Raw genomic sequence first — 14207 nt, 5'->3', positions numbered from 1 at the left:
GCACCTATATTGGAGAAGCCATAACAACAAAGCCACCTCCCGATTCCTGGACCTGGGGATGGCGGTAGCAAAACGTCTGATCATCAAACGCCGGAAAGCCCCCGACCCCTCTGCATAGCAATGTGGAGACACTCGATGCTTACCTGGGCCAAGGCGAAAAGCATCGCAATCCACGAGAATATATGCTGGGCCTCCGCAAGATCCCTATAGCTGTTAATTGGGACGCGATCCTAGCTGCACTAACCCTCATCAATAACACTAGCACGCCATTCGTACACCCATTAGCAGCATCACCTTAAAAAAGCTTGTACCACAAACAGATAATGACATGGAACAAGACACGTTACGGAGAAAGCAAACAAAAAAAGTGTGCACGCCCACCCTACAGCAGACCAAGTACCGTGCCCAGAATGCCAGTTACTCACACTGGTTCACAGAACGACAGCCAGGGTGTTCATGCGTCGGCTTCGCAGCTCAGTTTTTATACCCTATTCAGTTTTAATTTGTCACTGTTTCATTATAACCTGCCTCCACAGTTCAAACTGGTTTAAGCACCACACAATCAAACCACGGAGATAGAGAGCATGCCTCAACAACTCCAGAAGAACTGCGCTAATCAATAATTTGCGTGATAATTAACTGTTAATGCTATTGAACAATGCATACCTTGTTTGTAATGTTAATGGCTAATAAATGAAACACCTAATTAATGTATGTATGATGTTGAAACGCCTGCCAGCAGTCATACGTAATAAGCAACTGCGAAAAGCATCAGTTTGACTAATTTGCACAACTCATGTAAACCTGCAAAACAAAAATATGTAATAAAAACAAATTAAAAAAAAAAGATAAACATTTTTCATATTGTGGTAAGCAATTTGATTTATTTTTAAAAATATATCTTAATTAGTGTCTTTAAAATGTACTGTAATGTTGTACCAATTTCTGCATAAAATGAAAACCAGTATTTTTTAAAACTTTATTAACAATGGTAAAACAAACTTTTCAGAGGAGAGGAGTTGGCCTAACGGCTAGGGCGGTCGACCTCGTATCTGGGGAACTGGGTTTGAGTCCCTGCAATGACTCTGGACATCCTGTGATTCTGGGCAAATCACTTAATCTCCCCCCTGCCTAACAAAAATGAATGTGTCTTCATGTAATACAACTGGTGCTATGTAAAGTGCTCTGATACTGATTTCGGGTCAAGTTTGCGCCAAAATAAACTCTGTAAAAAGAAAACGTAAGATAATTTGGAGTCAAATGTAAAAATATGTGTGCTCTGTACTAAAGTGGGTCAGAAAAGTATCAAACCCTTTGTATTTACTTATGCCGTAAAAGTCATTTGAAAACACCAACGAAATTTCAACAGCAGAAGTAAATACATAGGGTGTGATACATTATTAAGCAACTTAAGTACTGAGGGTCTCTTTTATAATATTTTGACGCACTGCTGCGCTGCTGTGCGTAAAAAAAAAAAAAAAGGGCTGGAATCCACCGTATCTGCAAGATACGGTGCATTCCTGTCCTTTTCCCCTGCACTTGCGCACAATGGGTTGCCATGAACTAATCCAGCCCCCTTGCACCATGTTGCAATGGTGTCTGCATTGTAAGGGTGTTTGTTTTATGTGCAGGAAGGAACTCCTTCCGGCATAAAAACAATCACAAGTGGTGTTTACCTCTTTTTATAGAAAGAGGAGAAATAAAGTTATTTCTTCTCGTTGCGCCTCCCTTATGCCTTCTCTGTGGAGGCGTAGGAATCTAACGCATTCCCAGGTTTACAAAACCTTATAAATATGGGCATGCATCAGGTTCCATGGGAACACCCACAGCAACACCCATGGAACGCTCCTTTCACGCAGAGTAATGTGTGAAAGGGGGCCATATTTACAAGGCCAAGAAAAGCCACGTAGGATGGCTTTATGTGGCCTTTTAAATCTGGGCAGGCACACTGCGCCGCCAGTGCATCAAAAAAGTGATGCGTCGGCAGTGCAGAAAGCTTGTAACTAAGCCCTTGAATCCATAAAAATATTTTTTACATTTCAAAAATACTTACGTTACTTGAAGTAAGTGTTACCATTGTGAAATGCCCAAACAAAAGAAACAGAGTGTCAGTTTTTACAAATATTGGTACAGCATTCCAGTAAATATTAACACACATTAAATCATAATTGTATTTAAAAAAATATGAATTAATCCGCTATTTTTGCTTTATATGCAGAATGTACAAAGGGATATTTTCTTTATATTGATTTTTGAGGCATAAGTTCACTATTCAAAACAACCAAACAGAAGTGTTAAACAGTTCCTGGAGGGATTTGAAAATGGTTCGGAGAAATGGTCACAAATAAGATAGGAGCAATAATGGGAACTTACAAAACTGTGACCAAATGGTTTCTGAAGATGCATGAAATAATGATAAAACATAAACTAATGTTTGAAAGCCTTGGAGGTGGTAAAATATGAAAATGTGGAAAGATTTTTGAGAGAAACCTTCATGATCAGTTCTATTTACACAGATAAAACTATTGTATATGCCTTTACAGCATCTTCAGGAGGAGGTGAAGGGGATCTTGGCTACGTAGGCAGGGCAGCAGCCGGCCATTGTGTTTTGGGTGGTGAGACCTCGGACACCGATGGGCACAGTGGCACGGAGTGTGAGGGGACTGGAATGGAAGCCACAAGCTCATCATCATCTTTGGAGGCCTCCAGAAGTGACCAGTCTGTAGCGGTGGTGGACCCTACAGGAACTGTACCACCATCATCCTTGTCCACCACCCAGACACCCATTTCCACCCTTCTTCTTACTCCCTCCCCCTATTGGCCAAACCCATCCACCAAAACAGCTGGGGTCTCCTTCGCTACAGGCACCTCAACCCCTGTCCCTGTCACCTCGGCTGCACTGAGTTAGGGGGCTATTGACCTCTTATGCAGCGTCTCTGTAGGCCAGACTGCAATCATGAATGGTACCGAGGGTCTTAGTTTGCCAAATAAAACAAATGGTGGCATTTCTGGATGCCATTCAAAGTTTGATGTCGGGCATGCAGAGATCGCTTGCAAAAATAGCCTCCTCACTGACTGCAGCCTCCAAACCAGCCCAAACTTGTGCCCCAACTCAGGTCACTTCCTCATCCCAAATACCAAGTCTCAGCCCTATCCCAAGCACACTCACTTTTTTGCAGGCACCCACTCCAATAGACACACATAAACACAAACACACAAATAAACAGATACACCCAAACAGCATACACACACTATTGACACTACACCCACAGGAACCACAACACCACCACACCCACAACCACACCCACAACCCCAGCACACCCACAACCACCGCCACACCCACAACCACCGCCACACCCACACCCACCACAACCACACCCACCACAAACATCACTACACATGACAACCATCACTCCCACAACCACCACCACACCAACCACCTCAACAGCTTACTCATCCAAACTAACACACTCACACACAAGCACACTACATGTAAAACACCCACCAAACCCAAACGCACACACTCACGAAAATACCAGACACCAAGCAAACCACACACATCCAAACATACACTAGACCCACATGCAACTGCAAAACATACAGACACACACACACACCATAACCACATCATCCACCTCAACAGCACACTCATCCAAAACAACACGCTCACACAGAAGCACAACTACATGCAAAAAAGCACCCACCAAACGCACACACTCATCCAAACACCTGCCAAAAAAACACATTAAAACAAACACAACATGCAGCAGTCCCACATGCAACTGCAAAACAATCATACACATGCGCAACACCCACACCCGCTCCTTTTACTTCCCAAACCCAATCCTCTCCCACCCTTCCTACCTGTACTCCTCCTGGCAAATTTACTTCCTACCTGTCCCTAACCACAGTCAAACCTAAACCCCACCCTCCCAAGAAAAATCATTGAGGTGCCTGCTCTATGCCCACTAGATGCCCTGTCAAGAACAGGTTACCCTTGGATAGTATGTTTAGGAGGGAAGTTCTGGGCAACAATCCCACAGGCTGTTGCTGTGCATCATGTTTGTCCTCCCTTTATAATTCTTAAAATAAAATATTTGAGAGAAGTATCTAATTTATTAATAAAAATATTTTGTTTGCAAAGTGTGTCCTAAACAGTATTATTCATTTATAAGTGATTATTAACAATGTTCATGATGAAAATATCAGATACATATTCTTACTTACATTTATGACAGTAAAGACAAAAATGTTTTTCAATAATATGTGTGTGCAGTACAAACATGAGTGATAACAATTTGTAATGTACATAGAAATTTTGGTGCAAGAATTCATCTTGATAGCGGACACACCCATAAAAAATATTTATTTTTGTATTTTTAAGTGTTAATTCAGGTGTGTTTATTTTAACTTGATAAGTGATACAGATAAACACATATGCATTACACCTTAAAAGAAGTAAGAGTAAATTAATGTTTTATAATAATCAGAAAATACAATAGACAAGGGGAAATGTGAAATTAAGAAAAGTTATAAGCTGTTTCAAGTTTGGAGTTAACTTTGTTTTATATTTATTGAAAAACAAATGTTTTGTCTTGTTTAGTGCAATTGCTACATTTTATTAATTTTACATTATTCCAACAATGTGTAATACATGTGTATATAATTTGATAGTTTATGAAAAAACATTAAAACACACCTGTATGGAAACACTTTGAATTTTGGAATAATGTCAAATTTTGTGTAAGTGACCATTACCATGAAGGCAGCTTGCACCAAATATTGAAATTAAATAAACTTATACAGGTGGGTTTCTTTAAATTTCTTAAACATGACACGCTTGTAAGAGTGATTTAAAAATTCACTAGTCCTGAGCTAATGTAAATGGGCAATTCAAAAGGTAACAAGTAAAAAAGAAGTAGCAGCAGCAGCAAAGGCAGTACTTGGACGATCGGGTCTATGATGGAAAGGAAGTTGAAAACAACAGTTTTTCCAAAGACAATTTCTGTCTTATATTCCTTTGAAAATGCCAACTCAAGTGTGGAGTTTTACCTGCCACAATTATGTCGGCAGGAAGGCACAGCATGAGTGACTCGACCGAAACCCTGGCTGTACTCCCTCCGACAGCTGCTTTGCATATGGGACTTTCGATGCTTGTGGAAGAATCTGGCAGAGTTGGCAGCACTCAGATGGACTCCCGTCCATCCAACCACCAGCATCTAAATAGAGGGGGCGGACAGAGAATGAGATGGAAAAGCAACTGCGGCCAAAATCTAAATAAGGCCACTATTCGCTGTCGGTGGGCAATACATATATACCCCAAAGAAGCCATTTGGGGGTCAGGTGACACTGGAAATTAGCAGTAAAGCCTTTCAGATTTAGGCAGGAAAAAGACAACTTTCTAAAAGTGTCATTTTCAAAATAGTGATCTGAAACCTGACTTTACCATCAAGTTAGATTTGAAATTACTACTAAATTGAGTCTGAAATATGTCTCTAGTTGCTCCCAAGTTGAATCTAGCCTGTATTAAATATGATAGGGGAAACCAGTGCTAGTCAATAAGAGGCCTGCCTTGTCACAGTGAAAAACGACTTTGAAGAGTTTTTACTGCAAGACATGTAAAACATGAAATATTCATGTCCTCATTTAAAAAAATCAAACACACTGCCCTGTTGGCTTTTAAGGCCTACATTAGGGGTGACTTATAAGTATTAAAAAGGAAGGTTTTGCCTGGCAAAAAGGCTTTGCGAGGTCGAAATGACAGTTTTAAACTGCACGTTTATACTGCACGGCACGACTGAGACATGTTTTACAGTGCTACTTTAATGGGTAGCTCAATGGGTGCTGCAGCCCACTGGTAGCATTTAATTTACAGGCCCTAGGTACCTGTAGTACCATATACTAGGGACTTATAAGTGAGTTAATTGTGTCAATCATGTGTATGCCAATTCTACCATGTTAAAAAGGGATAGCACAGGCCCTTCACCCCTGGTTAGTAGGGGGTAAAGTCAACCTTGTCCTATGGCCAACAAAAACCTGTTTCAACAACAGAAGGCACAATCTGGGGTGAGCCCATAGAAAGGGCATATTTCCAACAAATGGTGAAGTGGCCATTTCAAGGGATTTACCCCCCTCCCCCTTTTTGCATCACCCCATACAGCACTGGGACACGGTGTCCCTTAGGGTTTAGCGCGTAGCCCTACCTTTTTTTTTACATTTCAATCAGACCACTGGCTGTAGTAGGGAAATCTTTTGGAATCTCACTAGTGTCATATGTTAACGACACTCAGCTACTCATCTCCTTTACATCAGAATTGCCCAATGACTGCACTGATTTTAAAAACTACCTAACAGCAGTCACTGGATGGATGCATGATAACTGCTTAAAACCTAACGCCAACAACCCGGAAATACTCCTGCTGGGTAGGCATACCCATGTTTGGAGTTACCAATGGTTGGCGGCAACATTGGGCTCCCCCTCCCCGAACCTAAATCAGTGGGGAAAAACATTGGGATACATATGGATAATTCTTTATCCTTTGAAACCCAAGTCACTGTTTTGGCATCCTTAGTAACCTAAAGCCCATTCTGGGTTTCTTTCCCCAGCAAATATGCCAACTGATTCTTGATCTTCTCGCGACTTGATTACTGCAACATTCTTTATCTGGGATTAAACAAATCAGTTTTTGAATCACTTGCAGGTCAATCAAAACGCCGCCGCAAGACTTATTTTTTCTCTCCCCAAATTCAGTTCTGCCTCCCATCTTCTTGTCAAGCTCCACTGGCTACCTATTGGAAAGCGCACCAAATACAAGGCCCTGTGTACCGCTCACAAAACTCTATATAAGCAAGGAGCCCCAGTCTGGCTACTCGGATGCATTTCTACATGCCCTCTAGAGCACTTCGCTCTGCTGATTTAAACCGGGCCTATATCCCTCGATATAGCAGACCCAGAATGGGAGGCTGCTCCTTTCGTGTCTTAGCCCCGACACTATGGAACTCTGTGGAACCTACCATTAGGAATATTCAAAATCACTTACGATTCCGGAAACATCTGAAATCCTGACTGTTCTCCAGCTAGGCTACTGTTCTCTGTCTTACTACGACCATATCTCACCTGTGACTAGCCCCGGGAGGCCCCTTTAGGGGTATCCGCGTGCTTCAGAAATCTTTACAACATAGCATGGTTGTCACCAATTTTATAAGAAAGAGGCACACTTCAGATGGAAGTAGACTGTTTTATTGGCAGAAACCTGCAGTATTCCTCTCGCCTAGACAGAGTAGGACAAGCATTTAACTTGAACCGTTTGTGAACCTCGAGCCTAGTGGCATAGCTATTAATAGTGCAGCAGGTGCACCAACAATGGGGCCCATATGTGTAAAGCACCTGCTACCATCTAATTAGGTCTGTCTTTTACTATACAGCCAGAAGCTCTGGGGGTGATGGGGAATTTTGCTTGCATTACGGTCTTGGTCACAGTGGCGGCCGCTGCAAAACTCAAGTGTTTAATGGGTTAGGTGTTTAGGGAAATATTTCATTTAAATAATTACAAAAATCTAACCTTCTCTGCCGCTGGCCGCCTCGGTGCTCATCTGCCCTCCTGATGGTATCCCAGCAGTCCCTGGGACACCAACACCAGCTCCCTACCTAATCCCCACCCTGCTCTCAAAATCATGAGAGCAGTGCCAGGATTGGTCTGAGCGGCTTGGTTTGCCGCTCAGACAGTGCCTGGGAGTCTGTGCTGTTTCTCCAACCGAGCTGTGCAACACAGCTGTATTGGAGAAACCCTAGTGCGCGTGATGGTTTGGCCGGTCAAACCATCATGTGCACTACTCCTCCCTTGCTGTCATCATGGCCCGCTAAGACTTGGCTGGCTCTAGCAGGTAAAGAAAAATAAAATGATAATAAATTGGTTTTAAATATAATTTTATTTTTCTGTTTCCCTCAGCTGGCTCTCAGAGGAGCCATAGCTGCCTGGTCATCTTGATTCACAGTTGTTCAAGCAATCACTGCAGGAAACAAATAATGTGAATATATATATATATATATTTTTTTAAGCCCTACATACTACAGTACCTGCTTTCCCAGGGATGTATCTAATTTTCTCTTTCTCTTTGTGACACCATTGCTCATAACGAATGGTAAATCTCTCTTTTAGCTTATACAAATTTTCCCACATGCTTTAACCATTATTCAGATTGAAATAGAGAACAATATGAAAACTTATGGCCTGTGCTTCTTGTGCATCTTCTCATTAGTAGGTAGGTTGGCACGTGGATATGTCGACCTCCCATCAACAACCAGATGGTAGCTGCAGAGCAGCTGGACTTGCCTGCTTACACACTGTGCTTTTGCAGTTAGTCTAGGGCAAGGGGTAAACTTTGGCTCTTGGGCAGAAGATGTCATGGCTTATGCTCATCTATTAATTGACTAACATTAGGATTAAAAGTATTTGCTTGAAACTAGGCCTGGGTGAAATTTCTGTTACACAAGTATATTCTTGCGCAATTCTTTGTACTTTTGCATTATGCTTGTTATGCAAAATGTAAACAAAATGCAACTATATGGCCACATTGCACTTTGTACTGTATACTGCACTAAATATAGCACCACATGCTGGTTTTTCACTCAATTATGCATAATTTTGTGTAACAATTCTAAATGTTTTCCTAACTACACAAATATCTCACGCCCCCGCGTGAAACGCCAAATGCCAGTTTTTAGGTCTTGTCTGAGCCAGCGCATGCGCTGCTCGGAGAGACATTTAGTATAAGGGTTTCCAAAGTGCTGCCACAGCCGGCCTAGCGCTTGCGTTCACGCGAGCGTGCACGTGCGCAGCCGCCATCTGCCTCCCTTCCAGCGCGATCACTGCTGCGCACGCACCACTCGCGTGATTACCACAGAGCACGTCCGATCACTTTCAGGCCCCTCCCCCGCCGCTTTCACTTTCGCGCGCGGCCAAGCATGCCGTAATTATGGGAGTCCTTTCAGCACTGTTCGCAGCCAATGCTTGTTTTTTAAGTGAAACACTTCCCCAGCTCTCCATTGATGGGCACCGTTGCAGCTCTAGGGTGCATTCACCAGCTCTTTCCAAGCTGTAGCCAATATTTTCAATCACTACATTTACACGCCCTTCATTTCATTGTAAACTTAGGAGAAATTAATCTGTCCTTCACTTGAGCTGTCGCACACTCCAATCAAACACACTGCAGCTGCCTCACTCATGGGGAGAGTTTTATTTTTCTAATGTCAGGCATAAGCACTGAGCAATAATCGGTTATGTTAGTTGTATGATGCCCGAATGCTAACTGCAGACTGTTTAACACATGTAGCATGCTTTAAATTAAGAGAAAATAACAGGAACCCTTCATTTTTTTGGGTAATTGTATTGCTGTCCAGACAGGTGCGTAACAAAAGTCCCTGCAGCCTCTGTGACATACCTGGGGCGTGCCCCAACCGTTCTGCTGCCCCTTTCAGAGCACGGCCTATTGATATCTGTGCGATGTGGGAGAGTCAGAGACCCTATATCACATTCTGTAGGGGCGGGTGCATCATTTCAAATTTTCCACTCCTACCAAATTTCTTTTCTAATGTCCATTGTGGTTTCCATGAAATCTCAAAGAATTTTCCAAAACCAGTACTTGAGCTAAATTCCGCAAAGTATATATAGTTACTATTTTCATGTATTTTATCATATCAGTACTGAGGTCTGCCGAGCCTCTTTCTACTGCAGGTTTGTCATGATGACGCCCTTTCTGTACTCGCCATCCTTACACGTGTACGTGAATGAGCCCCGGATCAAACGATCGCTACTGACAGGTTTAAAACACCCATCTGTCAATCTTCCGCGAGATTGTTAGCCGAGAAGGCTCGAGTGGGGCTTCCTCCTTATCTGTTTTCAGTGAAACAGTTTTTAGTTTCATGTTCGAAAGAATCTTTATCTGTTTCCTTTGAAAAGACCCTACTGTCTTAAGCGCTGCAATTCAAGGCGATTGTATTTCAAGCGGATCCTATTTTATCACTGAGGCTATATCTCCCCGCCTTTCATCGCACAGATAGATAGGTTCCTTTCAAGTGCCCCCTCTGCGTAAGTTCTTTATGGCGCATTGTGCTTCTGTCAGATATTGCCCTCTGGGTGTTAGTCGTTTTGTGGAATTTTGCAACTTAACACGGTTACTGGTAGGATGAATTGAATGAGAAAAAACCCTTCAGAGGTATTCACAAAATGCAACATTAAACACAGGTTGGCTACGTAAACGAAGCCTGGCAGAAGCTGGTTTCTCTGGATTATCTGGGCATCCAATACTCCATGGCCAGTGCCAGGCTCCCTTTCTCACGGTAGGCTGCATGCGTTATGTTCCACTGAGAAAGAATCTATGGGATTCCCAACAACAGACATTCGAATCGCCAATGAACCACTGCTTCAGCTCCTTCCCCTAGCAGGACATAACAGAGACAGCCTAAACAAGCATTTGCAATGCAATAGGTCTCGCATTTGCTAGATTTTGACATAATTGGCATTGTAAATGACAATGCTATTTATTTATGCGTTTAAAAATACACCTCCAATAATAAAAGGCAGTGTCATTTACAATACCATTAGGTCAAAGCGAGACCTATTACATTGCAAATGCTTTTATTATAGTGCTTTGAGAAATGGAATATTGACATAATGTTACAAAAGCTTAGATTATTACTACGTCTACTATGTCTGTGCTTTCAAGAACTCTTCTTAAGGACAGACTACCAGTCAGGAAGAACAGAATTACCGTTAGAATTTTGCTGTATCCGATCACGAGTGGGGTGGTGTTGTCACATCTAGTTTTCCACTGTGTGGAAATACCGGAACTGATTTTACCAGGTGGCAATTACGTCCGGTAACACCACAGGAGGCTTTAGCTGCAACAGCAGCCAAAGTTCATCCCTTGACTTTGCCTTCTTACAGGGTAGCATTTTTCGACCCCCACCAGGAGTATCTGCCTCTTCCCTCCCTTATTCTCTACTCCCCTCTCGCTGTCACTTCACCCTCACCTCCAACAGAGTCTGCCACACACCTTCACCACCTTCTCAGAGCAGCTGGTTAAAGTGTGCGTCAAACCCCAGGGAATCAGGAATTCCATGTGGTTTTATGCCTAGTAATACCGGGTCCACAGTTATTCCCCAGCCTGTGGTTTAATTCATACCGGCACAGTGTCACTGCATGTGAGCACACATTTCACATGCAGAGTTCGCACTCCACCAGTACCAGCCAACTTAAAATCAGGCCCTTGGAAACATCGATTTTTGTTTTTAATCCTTTCTTCTCACATATGCCATTTCTCAGAAAATATTTCAGCCTAACACTTCATATGTATATGCCATATTAATTTAAAGAGCGCAGCACCACCACTTCAGAATGATTCTGCACAACCACAGCATCACTCAGCGCCACCTCAGCATCACTCAGGGCCACCACAGCATCACTCAGCGCCACCACAGCATCACTCAGCACCACCTCAGTCTGCCCTCGGAATCCGGCATCTGTTGGATCTCCCCTAGTGTCCGTCCGCTGCTCATGTTGCAATTCAGGTACTATTTCTCAACCTCCACTCTCCTGTTGTTTATGTCAACCCCCTAAAAAAAAAAATGCAATAACAAACAAGCATTAGAACAGGCAGGAAGAAATTGCAGGGACAAAAAAAATACATTTTGTATGTTAATTCTTTTTTTAATTGGGTCGTTCAGTTGTACATATTGTCTTCTTGGTTATATATAAGGTAGCAAAATGCTTATAATACTCATAACTTCAACATGCCGCACAGCAGACACACTGCTCTAAAACATAGCTTAAAGACATTGACAAAGCCTAAATCTCTGGCTAAACACTTATAAGGTCCCTAAGGTGAGACCTATTGGCTATGCCAATGCTTGTTTTATTAGGACATTGTTGATCTTCCACTTTAAATTTCACCAAAGAACAGGGTCACGGCAACCATGTATTCTTCAGTGAACTCTGTAGCTCAGGTTAGTGTTGGGTTATCTCCACTGTAAATCTTGGGGGGGTGGAGAGGTTACATTTTCAGGAAAAGAAGACAAGTTTAGATTTCTACACCATTGGTGAAATGACACCACAAAATTGTTCTTTTGATTTTAAAATGTCTGTAGTTAAATTGTGTTTCCCACCCTATCTCATTGTTCTTAAGGAGTTGCTCCCTTTGTAATTGATTGCACGTAAGTTGTGACCATTTGAGGTCTACCACTCCCCCGTTTCATGACCAGTAGAATTTGCCTGTGCGCAAAACATTTGATCTTTGGCCCCGTCCAATTCAGAGTTAATTCAGAGTCCCGCTTCCTTCAGGGAGTTCCAAGAAAAACACCCACTTCATTCCCTCCCTGGCTGAGCAAACCTGAACACGCCATACTAATCAGATACACGACTGTGATAGTTTTCTTTTTTTTTGTAACATTTTTTATTTTTTATTTAGCATGAACTTAGTCTAAGCATATGACTGATATTATGGTTTGGTATTTATTTCTCCCATCAAGCCTGCTTTAATGTGCTCATATATTGTCAGATTAATGGACAGAGACACAGGGAGAGTGTGATTCGCCTAGGTTCAATCAGCTTGTTTAAAGTAAGTTACATCAATATGCGCATTTAAATACATACAATACCTAGTAACAAATATGGACATAGATGGACTGACCGGGAAGGCAGATGACTATGTATATCGGGCGCGCAACGCCCCTGGCGCACTGAGGGCTGCAGATACACCCAACAGCTCATAAAAAATATCGGCACATAAACTATGTATGTAGAAGCACGAGTTGAGTTCGATGTTTTGATTGAAGAAATAGTGAGTGACGTCCAAATCAGAATTTCGATAGAAAGAAATCCCACTCTTGTGGGACATAGGGTGGGTTCAGGAGTGAGGCTGGTGAATGCGCAGGCTGGTTTGGACAAGAAGCAGGAAATCCAGGGTTTAACGGCAGCAAGGGTGGAGCGAGGGAAAGTGGGCGGGAGAAGAAAGCAGAGGGAGTCAGGAGAGTTTTAGAAGAGGTATCTTAGGAGGAGGTGTTCCTTGAACTTTATTAAGATGCTGCCAGAAAAGGGACTTCTCTGATTGCTTTGGGAACATTGCCCCTTGTACCTGGAGCACCGTCAGAGAAAGAGCTCGCCCATGCGAATGTGTTATTATTGTACGGAGCTTCACCACGATGTGCGCTTTCGAGTCTGTACATATTCAGGATTTATCATGTGTCTTTTAGGTTGTAGGAAGTAACCATAGAGCCAGGGCCGGCGCTAGGCATGGGCAGTGTGGGCAGCTGCCCAGGGCCTCACACACAGCCTACCAGCATGGGGCCCCGCGCTGATCGTGTGTCCTGTTGTTTCCCTGCAGATCCAACTAAAAGAAAGGGGTCTCCTTGCAATTAGGGTCCATGGGAGGGGTCCCCTACCAGGGCCTCTCAGTAATGGTGTCTGGAGGTGATAGAGCGTCATGTTGCTCTGAAATTTGTAGGGCTGCATTATATTCACCGTTAGTCAGCACCCGCATATTAATCAATGTAGGCTAAGAAGTGACATAGAAATGTATTGCAGTAATCGTTTAACATAGAGGTGATTAGAAATGTAATAATGCTTTTCGTGAAGAGTAACGTTGTAGATTATTGCGAATATGTTTAGTGAATGCATACTGATTAGTTTATGTAATGCAATGTGTTAGGTTAAACGTGTGCTATACTAAAGTTAAACGTGCAGGTTGCTTATTCACGTATATGAGAATAATGAACTAATGCTTAGAGTGTGATTTAGTAATGTTTAATAGTGTAAAGGCCTGATCACATATACGTTTAAAAGAGAAAGGCCTGTTCATTTCTTATGTTAGCTAACGTTGTAGGCCGAAAATGATTTCCCTTGGTAAAGGCTTTGGGTTGCAGGGAGATGTAAATTCCTAGAGAAATGAAATGTTTTTCATTCCCATGTTTCTGTTGCAGTTGCAAGGATATTTAGCTCGTCAGTGAGACTAGGTCTTTGTTTTAGGAGTTAGGATGCTGCGAGAAGCCAACAGGGGAGTACGTTGGAATGTGAGGATGATACTTTCAGTGGAGAAGGTGCCTGGGACCCAAGGTCAAGCTAACCGTCGTTGGATGCGAGACAAGTTTTGTAGGAAGAGTACTGGAAGAAGACATAGCAGAAGAGGTGTGCCGAAGGGCGTGTTCTACGTTT

Source organism: Triturus cristatus, chromosome 5_2 (assembly GCF_964204655.1).
Source record: "Triturus cristatus chromosome 5_2, aTriCri1.1, whole genome shotgun sequence".
Classification (NCBI taxonomy): Eukaryota; Metazoa; Chordata; class Amphibia; order Caudata; family Salamandridae; genus Triturus; species Triturus cristatus.
The sequence above is the reverse complement of the archived record's forward strand: the minus strand, read 5'-3'. Positions refer to the sequence as shown.